At 44.0% G+C, this 13,182-nt stretch overlaps 1 protein-coding gene across 2 annotated transcripts in view; it reads left to right on the top strand.

The window, feature by feature from the left end:
* The window catches only part of INO80 (INO80 complex ATPase subunit), a 392,097-nt gene that overhangs the window by 228,975 nt on the left and 149,940 nt on the right, over window positions 1-13,182 (top strand). The gene's annotated exons all lie outside the window — the stretch shown is intronic.

The following is a 13,182-nucleotide window of genomic DNA, read 5'->3' on the forward strand; positions in this document are numbered from 1 at the left end:
CAGGGTTTATTCTAATGGGAGCACAGACAGCAATACAAACCTGACGGATGTTCTAATACTTCTCCACTCTATCCAAAAAAAAAAAAGTTTGCCTTCAGTTATACTTTAATCTTCCTTCAGTTGTAGCACTAGGAGCACACTCCTACTTTGAAAGTTTACTATCACTCACAAATCCTGGTTTGAAGTAATGATCAGGAACAAATCAGCATAGTTTCTAATCATGTGATCACCATAACAGCTTTGAAATAACCTGGTGTGTAGTGTTGGCCAGGAAACCGTCACTCTCTTTTCCTAGCCAGACTCCAGAACCTTAAACGCTTACTTCACTTGCCTGTTTAAAGCGGAGTTCCACCCAACTTTAGTGCTTGGTCTTAAATAAAAGACCACCCCTTGTTTTTGGATATACAATTTTTTTCCCCTTACCTTAGTAGTTAAAAGGTGAACTTCCGTCCAAGCCTCACCACAGCGAGGTACATTATTTCCTCTTCTGGCTCTGCCCCTCCTCCTTCCCCCCCCCTGCTGCTGAAGACAACAGGGCCATTCAGAAAGTGCCACACGACTCGTGCATGCGCAGTAGGAAACCAGCTTTGAAGCCTGAAGGCTCCACTGCCGGTTTCCCTTAATTACAATGGCGGCGCCTGCACCTGATCCGATGGACAGATTGGCCTGGGGGGCCAACATCATGGGCTCCCTGGACAGGTAAGTGTCTTTATTAAAAATCAGCAGCTACAGTGTTTGCTGCTGACTTAAAAAAATAAAATAAAAAAAAACTTTTTTGAGGGTGGAACTCGGCATTAACTTTCTGTCTCCCTCTAGAGTCTTTACCAAAATAAGAGTGCTGGAGTCTGTGTCAAATATGCAGTCTTCCATAACTATGACCTGCCCTTTATGAGACCACTTGCCAATATATACGTGTGTATATGAAGAATATATGTATAGTCATATACACTCTTACAACTGTTTTCGACTGACATGCTTTCCTTGACTGGTTACTTTACTTGGATCAATGTTCACTGCAAATGTTAATAAAACGCTTCCATCCCATATTGCATTTCTAAAAAGGTAGCTGAAGCAATGCATTTTATTAAATTATACTGTTGCACACTAATATGTTTTACTGCTATAAATGCTACGTTTTATAAAAGCACTACGGTGAATATTCACTAGGTGGCAGTGCTATATTACAAATAGATCTTGGTGTCCTGATTTCCATACACAAGGCATTACATATACTAAAGGCTCGCTCACATCTGCGTTTTTAGGGGTTTTTTTTTCCCCTGAGGCACATGGGACTAAAAAGCATTACTTAAGAATCTTTTATAAAAATGCATTTTTCTGTAATTTTTCCCTAACCAGCTTTTATGTAATGTTTGGAGCAAAAAATATTTATTATTTAAATTTTTTTATGCTAAATTACGCTAAAGTGTAATTTTTTTTAATGAAACAGCAAAATGTTAACTAGGGCTGCAACTAACGATTATTTTCATAATCGATTAGTTGGCCGATTTATTGTTCCGATTAATCGGTTAATAACCTTAAAAAAATAAAAAAAAAGGTAATTTTGCTGCGATTTATATTTTTACATTTTTTTTGTTGTTGGGCAGATTAAAAAACACAAATTGCCGCAAAAACGCATTTTGCAGCTTCTCCATTGAAGTATATTGAACCAAAAAAAACTAAATAGCACCGTTTTGTGTTAAAAAAAAAGTTCTTGTCTTTTCCAAATACGCAGCAGCTGAAAAAAATCATGGATGTGAACGTGTCCCATAGGAAACCATGTAAACGAACTGTAGTGTGTTTCTGCAAAAAGCACCAAAAACACAGAGGTGTGACCCAGGCCTGAGATGTTTAGTAACATAATGGGGTTAAAAAAACTAAAATTAGTACAAAAAGAGCAAATAATCGCTACTGTAAGGGGTTAATTTTTTAATATGGGACAGTGAAAGTAATATTTACAGTAGCGATTTGCTCTTTTTGTCCTATAAAGGGCTAATTTTTTATTTTTTTTTTAACCCCATTATGTTAGTGACCGATTAATCAATTATGAAAATAATAATCGATTAATTTCATAATCGATTAGTTGTCGATTAATCGATTAGTTGTTTCAGCCCTAATGTTAACGCTAAAGCAGAATGCATGCCTTTTAATTTAGGAAATATTTTTTTCACCAATGTGGATGCTAAATTGCCAAGCTTTCAGGTAAAACAATTGGTTTGCATACATTGTTAGAATAAGATTAAGATGAGATCAAGTTGGGTTCGCATGGACACAAAACATCACATTAGTGACATTTTTACAGATTTTAGATCCCCAAAGCTGCCCATTAATAGACTGAAATGTGGATGGAAATTCAACAGGGACCGGCCGAATTCCAATCCATGTATGGGCACTGTGGTTATACAGAAGTCAATTTACTGATCGACGTCTGCACAACTGCCCTGTTAGAACATTTTCTCTTGATCAGTGCTGCTGATAAGTATATTTTGATATACAATATACAATGACACAGCAAAGGATTCCCCCATCCACCTTGAATGCGTGGATGGTGGCATTGGGTCAGTTTTTCTTTGTTCAACCTGCTGGTTGAACAAAAAAAAAATGTACTTATCTATGACCAGCTTTAGATTTGGAAAGATATTGGGATTGATGATGTGACCATGTGGTGCCAAAAAGTAAACAAACGTATCATCTAGATTATACTATATAGTTGGGATTTTGTTTTTAACATTTACATACTTCTTGAGGTGGGAGAGTCTGAAGGTGTGCCTTGCAGCTGTGCAGCAACAGAAACCTTTTAAACACAGAATCTGCTTCGCTCCTAAACTTAGTGCTGTTACTGAGAGTAGGGGGCACCAGCACTACTGCCACCAGGTCTTTCAAGAGGAAGTAAACCTATTAGGGTTTATTCTTCTCTGTCTCCCTGCAAAGGTAAAGCATAATGGGCTACTATGCATTGCATAGTAGCCCATTATGTGTCACTTACCTGACACAGGAGCCAGCGATGTCACCACTGTCCCCTGTAGCACGGAGTGTCCATCTTCTTCCGGGTATCGCTGCTCCGGCGCTGTGAATGACATCACTCCCACGCATGTGCCCAGGAGCCGCCACTAACGGCATATCGCCGTTAGCAGTGGCATGCTGCTAACAGCGATAGTGCGCCTGCGCGCCGCTGTCTACGGCGAATGCGCCGTAGACGGCTGTGACTGTCTTTTAGTAAATATCTTCCAAACCGTGTAGGTTTAGGAGATATTTCTTGGACCTACAGGTAAGCCTTAATCTGTAGGTCAAATACCTGTAGGTCAAAGTGGTTTGTAAGGTTTTACAACCACTTTCAGAAGCCTTGAGTCCAGATGCTGTTTTAAAACACTGGGATGAGTAGCCACTCCTTACTAGAGGCACTGTGGAATCAAATAGATAAAGTATTTCATAGAAAAATGGAAGTTCCCTATTTGGTTGTTGTGCAGTAGGGATGAGCCGAACACCCCCCGGTTCGGTTCGCACCAGAACTTTCGAACGGACCCCAAATTCGAACGAACTTTAGAACCCCATTGACGTCTATGGGACTCGAACGTTCGAAATTAAAAGTGCTAATTTTAACGGCTAATATGCAAGATACTGTCCTAAAAAGGGTTTGAGGACCTGTCTCCTGCCCCAGGGGACATGGGTCAATGCCTAAAATGTTTTTACAAATGGCCGTTTTGGCATGAGCACTGATTTTAATGATGATTAAAGTGAAAAAAAAAAGTGAAATATTCCTTTAAATATGGTGCCTGGGGGGTGTCTGTAGTATGCCTGTGAAGTGTCACGTGTTTCCCGTGTTTAGAACAGTCCCTGCACAAAATGACATTAAACAGAAATAACATCATTGAAAACTGCTTGCGGTTTTAATGTTATATCTGGTTCCTGCAATATGGTTGAAAACCATTGAGAAAAATGGCATGGGTAGCCCTCCCTGCCCATTACCAGCCCCTTTGGGTCTTGTACGCATATCAAGGGGAACCCTGTACCCATATTAAAAAAAGGAAATGCGTGTGGCCCCCAGGCCCTATATACTCAGAACAGCAGTATACAGGCGGTGCAAACAAGACAGGGACTGTGTAAGTTTGTTGTGTTAAGTTGAATCTGTTTGTAATTTTCAACTGGTACATTTTTAAGGTGTAGCTCCAGTCAAAAAAACTATTTTTAAGCTTTTTGGAAAACATAGGGAAGGGTTATCACCCCTGTATAATTTGTTTTGTCGTCCATCTTTTTTCATCTCACTTGCTGTTGTCTCCTTCCGTTTGCAAGTAGGAGATGTTTGTAAGTTGGATGTTTGAAAGTAGGGGCCTGCCCTATATGCTCTGCAGAAATGGCGGAACAAGGTGTTGGTTTTGCCACAACATTGTAAGCCCTCAAAGTGACTCTTGCTGGGCGCTGGAGCGCCCTGCTGTGAACGATTATATCAAGAATTGTAATTACATGCCATTGTTGAACAGTGGTAGAAAAATTGACCTTTGGTGGTTATGGTGCTGGTGCCACAACACTATAAGTCTTCGCAGTTACTCTGGGTGGGCACAGGAACGGGCCCTCCTGTGAAATATTATATCAAGAATTGTAATTGCATGTCCCTGTTAAACAGGGGCAGAAAAATTGGGCCTTAGGCACTGGTGCTGTTGCCACGACACTGCAACCTCTCCCATATACTCTAGTTTTAGTGCAGGAATTAGCCCTGCTGCAAAGCATTGCATCAAAAATTGTACTTAAATGCCCCTGTTAAACAGGGGCAGAAAAATTGGGCCTTAGGCACTGGTGCTGGTGCCACGACACTGCAACCTCTCCCATATACTCTAGTTTTATTGCAGGAATTAGCCCTGCTGCAAAGCATTGCATCATAAATTGTACTTAAATGCCCCTGTTAAACAGGGGCAGAAAAATTGGGCCTTAGGCACTGGTGCTGGTGCCACGACACTGCAACCTCTCCCATATACTCTAGTTTTATTGCAGGAATTAGCCCTGCTGCAAAGCATTGCATCAAAAATTGTACTTAAACGCCCCTGTTAAACAGGGGCAGAAAAATTGGGCTAATGGCATCACCCAGAACCAGAAATGTTCTTCCAACATATCAGCGGAGGAGGAAGAGGATAGACAATCAACATAACAGGACAGTCACTCAGCATCAGCATAGGCAGTCTTGAAGGGATGTGATATTTCAAAAAAAAATTATTCGGTTACATCAGCTTCAGGTGCTTGGTAGCTGTGGGTGATCCAAGACTGATTCATCTTGATGAAGGTCAGTCGATCAACTGATTCGGTGGACAGGCGCACCCTGTGATCGATAACAAAGCCACCAGCAGCACTGAAGGTGCGTTCCGAAAGAACGCTGGATGCAGGACAGGCCAGTAGCTCAATTGCATACTGTGCAAGCTCTGGCCAGTGATCCATCCTCAAGACCCAGTAAGCCAGAGGATTTTTGTCTGAAAGCATCAGTCAGACGGCCACCTTCTCCACCGCTCCTTCTGACCGATGCCTCAGCAACACGTTGTCCAGGACCAGGAGTTTGTAACCTCCCAGTCTCTGGGAACGCGTTGCACAGACCTTTCTGCAAGGCCTCCCGGAGATGTCTCATCCTCTGCTCCCTCTGCGATGGCAAGATAAGGTCGGCAACCTTACCCTTGTACCGTGGATCAAGGAGAGTGGCCAGCCAGTAATGGTCCCTCTCCTTGATCCGAAGAATACGAGGATCCTTCCGCAGGCTTTGCAGGATCAGGGAGGCCATGCAGCGTAGGTTAGCTGAAGCAATCGATCCGGAGTCCTCTGGGTCACTAAGGGCAACATGATCCGCAGCTACCTCCTCCCAGCCACGTACAAGTCCACGTGTTTCTTGGGACTGTAAATCATCCCTACCAGACTGCTGCTGCTGCTGATGCTGAGTGCCAGCCTCCACCTCCATGCTGACACAATCATCCTCCTCCTCCTCTTCCTCCTCCTCATCCTCTTCCTGTGTGATGGGTAGCACAGCAGGAACACTGTCTGGATAAAGGGGGCCTTGAGAGGCAAGGAAGTCCTCCTCTTCCTGCCTCTGTTCTGCCTCAAGTGCCCTGTCCATTATTCCACGCAGCGTATGCTCCAAGAGGTGGACAAGAGGTACAGTGTCACTGATGCATGCACTGTCACTGCTCACCATCCTTGTGGCCTCCTCAAACGGTGACAGGACAGTGCATGCATCCCTGATCATGCCCCACTGGCGTGGTGAGAAAAGACCGAGCTCCCCTGACCCTGTCCTGGTGCCGTAGTCGCACAGGTACTCATTGATGGCCCTCTGCTGCGTGTGCAGCCGCTGCAGCATGGCCAACGTTGAGTTCCACCTGGTGGGCATGTCACATATAAGGCGGTTCTTGGGCAGGTTCAACTCCTTTTGGAGCTCAGCCAGCCGAGCACAGGCATTAAATGATCAGCGGAAATGCACACAGACTTTCCTGGCCTGCTTCAGTACATCCTGTAAGCCGGGGTACCTGCCCAAGAACCGCTGCACCACCAGGTTAAGGACGTGAGCTACACAGGGCACATGGGTCAGTTGTCCCTGTCGGAAGGCGGAGAGGAGGTTGGTGCCATTGTCACAAACCACCATTCCTGGCTTAAGCTGGCGTGGCGTCAACCACCTCTCGGCCTGCCCCTGCAGAGCTGACAAAACATCCGCCCCAGTGTGGCTCCTGTCCCCCAAACAAACCAGCACAAGCACGGCATGGCATCGTTTTGCCTGCGTACTTGCCTAGCCCCTGAAACGCCTACGGAGCACCGCTGGTTCTGAGGAAAGAGCACTGGAAGAGGCCATGGAGGAAGAAGAAGAGGAGGGGGTGGAGGAGAGAGGTGTGTCACAACCAATAGTAGCATTTTGGAGGCGTGGTGGCGGAACAACCTCCAACACTACTGCACCTTGTCCTGCATCCTTCCCAGCTGCCAGAAGAGTGACCCAATGGGCCGTGAAAGACAGGTAACGTCCCTGTCCATGCCTGCTGGACCATGAGTCAGCGGTAATATGCACCTTACCGCTGACCGCCCTGTCCAGCGAGGCAAGGACATTGCCTTCCACATGCCGGTAGAGAGCCGGAATCGCCTTCCGTGAGAAAAAGTGGCGTTTGGGGACCTGCCACTGAGGAACCGCACATTGTACAAACTCACGGAAGGGGGCCGAGTCTACCAACTGAAAAGGCAGCAGTTGAAGTGCTAGCAATTTAGCCAAGCTAGCATTCAACTACTGGGCATGTGGATGGCTGGGAGTGAACTTTTTTGGCTGCTCCAGCAGCTGGGGCAGGGACATTTGCCTGCTATAATCGGACGTGGATGTACCACTAGCAGAGTTCCCGGAAGCACTTGGCTGTGACACACCTAATTCTACACCTTCATTCCTCTCAGAGCAGGTTTCAGAGAGTACTGAAGGTCTAGTGGGGTTGGAGATGCCAGCTGATGAGGAGCAAGGAGAGGTCCGCTTTGTTCTTTGGTGTGGGTCTTTGAGGTACGCTTGCCAACGAGCTGCATGGCAGGTCAACATATGTCTGGTCAAGCATATGGTGCCCAAGCGGCTGATGTTTTGGCCACGCTAGATACGCTTGAGACATATGTTGCAAATAGCAGCGGTGCGATCTGATGCACTCGTCTCAAAAAAGGCCCACACCAAAGAACTTTTAGAATAACGCGCAGAGGCAGCGCCCTGCACAGGCGGAGCTCTGCGGTGTGATTCAGTCGGTGTGCTGCCCCTAAGCTGGCCCCCGGAGGGCATCCTGCCTCGTTGGACATGTGCCTCCTCCTCCTCCTCCTCCTCTCTCCTACCAGGCACCCATGTGGAATCAGCGCCCTCATCATCCCCTCCCTCTTGATCGCTGTAGCAAACCTGGCAGTATGCTACAGCTTGTGGAACATGACTGCCAGATTGCTGTCCTTCTTGAGCATCCCCTCTCTCTGCGCTCACGCTACTGCCTTCCTCTAGCTGAGTGTCATCATCAGAGCCCACAAAACACTGGGCATCCTCCTGGAGCATGTACCCAACACTGTGCTCAAAGAGTTCAGGAGACTCCTCAGGAGGACGTGGCGGGTCTAGGGAAGGAGTCACTGATGATGACATTGAGAGGAGGGAAGACGATGCGTTGGCAGCTGCTTTGCTAGTACCCTGAGACTGGGTGAGAGAGGATGAGGAGGATGAAGAGGGCTTGGTCATCCACTCTACCAAGTCGTTGGCATGTTGCGGTTCAACATGTCCAGCTGCTGAAAAGAAGGACAAGCGTGTCCCATGCCCACGTGCTGATGACAATGCACCGCGTCCACGACCAGCACTGTTGTCTCTAGACACAGAGCCTGCTTGCCCTCTTTTATCGGCTCGCGCCTGTCTGCCTCTCCTTGCTGGCCTTCCAGACATGGTAATGGCCTGAAGGGAGTTGGGTAAAACAGCAGTGTAATGGAGTCACACAACACCCACTAAGCCCTGCAGATGGCTCTATTAGAGAACAGCAATAAACGGTAGATACAGGTGTATATTGTGCTGGAGTCACACAACACCCACTAACTCCTGCAGATGCCTTTATTATAGACCACCAGAGATAAAGGGGTATACTGTAATTGAGTCACACAACACCCACTAAGCCCTGCAGATGCCTCTATTAGAGAACAGCAATCAAGGGTAGATACAGGTGTATATTGTGCTGGAGGCATAAAAAACCCACTAACTCCTGCAGATGCCTTTTTTATAGAACACCAGAGATAAAGGGGTATATACAGATGTATACTGTACTGTGCTGGAGGTACACACAACTTCCAATAACTCCTGCAGATGGCAAGTGTGCTCAAATAGAGAAGAGCTATGTAGGTGGATATAGCGGTGTGTACTGGGTACAGAGCACGCAGACAGCACGCACAAGCTCCTAACACTACTGACTGCAAGCTCTATTATAAAAGATAGATCACTAGCTATATAGGTGAGGTGAATATAGCGGTGTATACTGCGGTCAGGGCACACAGACAACAACCACTACACAACAGCAAGATCGAAAATCGGCCGAAAACGACTGGTGTGTACTGTGTTGAAGGTACACAGAACACCCACTAACTGCTTCAGACGCCAACACACTACACTAGGCCGCCGCGCTGGCGGCCTTTTTTAGTGTGGGGCGTGTACTACACAGCCTGAGCTATGATTGGCCACAGGCATCCTGCCTGTGGCCAATCATGGCTCTCCTCGCTGCTGACGCTGTGATTGGCCAAGCATGCGGGGTCACAGTGCATGCTTGGCCAATCATGAGCCAGCAATGCACTGCGATGACGCAGTGCATTGTGGGCCGTGAGCGCCACACGAATTTGGCGCGAACAGCCAATAACGTTCGGAATTCGCCGAACGGCGAACAGCCGATGTTCGAGTCGAACGTATGTTCGACTCGAACACGAAGCTCATCCCTATTGTGCAGTTACGTTGCAGGATTTCTAACACCTGTTGCTCCCATGTGGGACTCTTTCCATTGTTGCTTACATGACTTGGTAGACAAGTTAGATGTGGTATTATTGTGAGACCATAGAGTTTGTTGGTTCCCACAAACCATGGATTTGCATTTTTTTTTAAATGCCCATTTTAAAGCAGAAATCCAAGTAAAAATACAATTTTAATTTTCTGCTCACATTAATCTTATAGATGTAAGCATACAATTATCACCACTATATTGAGGTCATCTTTTCGCTCTTTATACAATTTTCTTGTATAACTTTTCTTTAGATTTACCAAAACCATATAATGGGAAGTCAAACCTAAATGCTTTCAATTTGCATGCAATCAGGCAGGCCCTTGCATTACATAGTTGAAGGTAAATCTAAAGGAAATTGAATAAGAAAAATGTATAATATATGGCCACTGATAGTCTCATACTTGTGATCTCTTCCTGTCAGTCTGGTTACTGCTAAGCTAAAGGTAGATTACTTATACTAGGTATAAAAGTATACAGTCAGGTCCATAAATATTGGGACATCGACACAATTCTAATCTTTTTGGCTCTATACACCACCACAATGGATTTGAAATTAAACAAACACAATGTCCTTTAACTGCAGACTTTCAGCTTTAATTTGAGGGTATTTACATCCAAATCGGGTGAACGGTGTAGGAATTACAACTGCTTGTATATTTGCCTACCACTTTTTAAGGGACCAAAAGTAATGGGACAGATTAACAATCATCCATAAAATTTTCACTTTTTAATACTTGATTGCAAATCCTTTACAGTCAATTACAGCCTGAGGTCTGGAATTCATAGACATCGCCATATGCTGGGTTTATCCCTGGTGATGCTCTGCCAAGCCTCTACTGCAACTGTCTTCAGTTCCTGCTTGTTCTTGGGGCATTTTCCCTTCAGTTTTGTCTTCAACAAGTGAAATACATACTCAATCGGATTCAGGACAGGGGATTGACTTTGTATAACATTTCACTTGTTTCCCTTAAAAAAACTCTTTGGTTGATTTTGCAGTATGCTTCTTGTCATTGTCCATCTGCACTGTGAAGCGCCGTCCAATGAGTTCTGAAGCATTTTGCTGAATTTGAGCAGATAATATTGCCTGAAACACTTCAGAATTCATCCTGCTGCTTTTGTCAGCAGTCACATCATCAATAAATACAAGAAAATCAGTTCCATTGGCAGCCATACATGCCCACGCCATGACACTACCACAACCATGCTTCACTGATGATATGGTGGTATGCTTTGGATCATGAGCAGTTCCTTTCCTTCTCCATACACTTCTCTTCCCATCACTCTGGCACAAGTTGATCTTGGTCTCATCTGTCCATAGGATGTTATTCCAGAACAGTGAAGGCTTATTTAGATGTTGTTTGGCAAACTCTAATCTGGCCTTCCTGTTTTTGAGGCTCACCAATGGGTGTGGTGAACCCTCTGTATTCACTCTGGTGAGGTCTTCTTTTGAATGTTGACTTTGACACACATACACTTACCATCTCGAGAGTGTTCTTGATCTGGCCGACTGTTGTAAAGGGTATTTTCTTCACCAAGGAAAGAATTCTTCGGTCATCCACCACATTTTTTTTTCCCTGGTCTTCCGGGTCTTTTGGTGTTGCTGAGCTCACCGGTGCGTTCTTTCTTTTTAAGAATGTTCCAAACAGTTGATTTGGTCACACCTAATGTTTTTGCTATATCTCTGATGGGTTTGTTTTGTTTTTTCAGCCTAATGATGGCTTGCTTCACTGATAGTGACAGCTCTTTCGATCTCATATTGACAGTTGACGGAAACAGATTCCAAATGCAAATAGCGCACTTGAAATGAACTCTGGACCTTTTATCTGCTCCTTGTAAATGGAATAATAAGGGAATAACATACACCTGGCCATGGAACAGCTGAGCAGCCAATTGTCCCATTAATTTTGGTCCCTTAAAAAGTGGGAGGCACATATACAAACTGTTGTAATTCCTACATCATTCACCTGATTTGGATTTAAATATTCTCAAATTAAAGCTGAAAGTCTGCAGTTAAAGCACATCTTGTTCGTTTCATTTCAAATCCATTGTGGTGGTGTATAGGGCCAAAAAGATTAGAATTGTGTCAATGCCCCAATATTTATGGACCTGACTGTATGTACTAGGTATATTAAACTTGTATGTTAGGTTTAAAAATATAGTATATCTGTCTATTTTTACTGGATACATTACATGTTTATATACATGTTTAAACATTTTCCTGGATTTTTGATACTACTATTGGCATCTTTTCTGGTTCTAAGGTTTTTATTTGCCATAACGCAGATGATACAGCATTTGAAATAATTACAACAATCAATTGCTTTATAAATAATTGCTTTATAAATAATACTGTGGTATAAAAACAATAGAGACAACAGTGCATATTTACTCAATTCAGTAGTGTAAACAGAACAAGAAACCCCTCCCCACAACATCCTCTATAACAGGTGAGCGAAAAAGTAGGGACAAACTCATTAAGGCGCTTGGGGACTTAGTGCCAGTCAGTCACTCTGATGGTATGGCGGTGCATTAGTGAATATGAAATGGACAGCTTGCACATCTGGAAAGGCATCATTGATGCTGAAAGATACTGTGTATCCAGGTTTTAGAGCAGTATATGCTCAGGCAAGACTGAGACAATATTCCTCTCCCAAAACTCCAGCAACTGGTCTTCTCAGTTCCCAGACGTTTACGGAGTGTTGGTAAAAAAAGAGGGGGGGGGGGGTGCTACACCGTGGTAAACATGGTTCTGTCTGAACTTTTTTTTAGCATTGGGGTCATAATTTGCCAACTTTTTGTTGCCCTGTCCTAACTTTTTTGAAATGATTTGCTTCCGTCAATTTCCAAATTACCTTTTTTATTAAAATGGTACATCATCTCAGTTTAAACATTTGAAATGTTTTCTATATTCTGTTGCAAATAGAGCACAGGTTTATAAGATGTTAAAATCATTGCATTCTTTTTTTATGCTGATTTTTATACAACATCCCAACTTTTTGGGAATTGCGGTTCTGTAGCTTGTTGATAATGTGGGAGTATAACCTAGCTATGATGCCAGTGAATGAAAACATGTTTACCAAATATTTCCAAAGGAAGCAAGTTGGTCCATGGATGTCCACGACTGGATAAAACAAATATAAAATAATGGATATCGAATAAAGGATAATAAGGATAAATTAATTCTATATTCATAAGTCCTGGAGTGAAATAGGGTTTGATAGCCCACTACGATCAGATGGTTTAAGCCATTAAATATTATCTATGGAGAGGGGGTCAAAGTCTTCCACTTTGAAACCAACCCAGGTAGGGTGATACTTAGTATTTGGGCTAATTGGGAAGCCTGGTAATAATTCAATAAATTAGGGAGGTCTAGAGCACCACATACTCTTGGGAAACATAAAGTGGCCTTTGGTAACCTAGGTTTTAAGGACCCCAAACATAGTGGAATACAGTATATGCTTCCAGAGAGCCTGACAAAAATGTTCAGGGACTGTGACCAGTAGTACATGGAAGACAAACAAGTTTTGTGGTAGTGAGGTCCTTTTTACTACAGCCACTCTCCCTAGCCAAGAGGTCAGCAAGGGTGCCCATTGGGTCAAAAGCAAGATTAACTTTTGAAGCATAGGTGGGTAGTTCATATATATATATATTAGTTGCTGTAATGACATGTTACAAGACTTGTTTATATAGTTTTGGTTAA

This window comes from Lithobates pipiens, unplaced genomic scaffold (assembly GCF_037356315.1).
Source record: "Lithobates pipiens isolate NorthernLeopardFrog02 unplaced genomic scaffold, aLitPip1_a1.2 Scaffold_30, whole genome shotgun sequence".
In the NCBI taxonomy this organism is placed as follows: domain Eukaryota; kingdom Metazoa; phylum Chordata; class Amphibia; order Anura; family Ranidae; genus Lithobates; species Lithobates pipiens.